Below are 528 nucleotides of genomic sequence, written 5' to 3' on the forward strand. Positions count from 1 at the left end.
ATGTTAAAGATTTAGACGAGTAAATATTCGCTAAACTCACGTTAAGAAATTTTGTCATACGCAGACAGTGGGTTCGAAAACATGTTTGTTCCTTATTTATCTTTGACAATGAGCGTCCAAGTAGGATGGAAAACCAGAGCAATTTTCTTTAAATGAACGCGATTAGAAACTGTTATGGTATGCACCGCAAAGAAATATGAGATAAATATAAGGATAAAATGAATAATCTGAAATTTAAGCTTAGATACGGTTTTATGATTCATTGCCGAATTGGACCTTGCAATTTATTGTCAAATTGGACGTAAACCGAACCTTTGAAAGCAAAAAATTCGATAAATAGGTATTTTAGTTCAAATGTTAATATCTTGAATTTGTAAATTTAAAAAGTTACCCACAATAGTAATAAGTTCTATTATTTTGGTAAAAAGCGATGAAAATTAAATTATACATATTAGTAAGATAAAGGTAAGACCTCTGCCAGGATATGCCATAATGGGCACAATGGAGATATTGTTACCAAGAACTGAG

The sequence above is a fragment of the Tigriopus californicus genome, chromosome 11 (genome assembly GCF_007210705.1).
Source record: "Tigriopus californicus strain San Diego chromosome 11, Tcal_SD_v2.1, whole genome shotgun sequence".
Lineage (NCBI taxonomy): Eukaryota > Metazoa > Arthropoda > Copepoda > Harpacticoida > Harpacticidae > Tigriopus > Tigriopus californicus.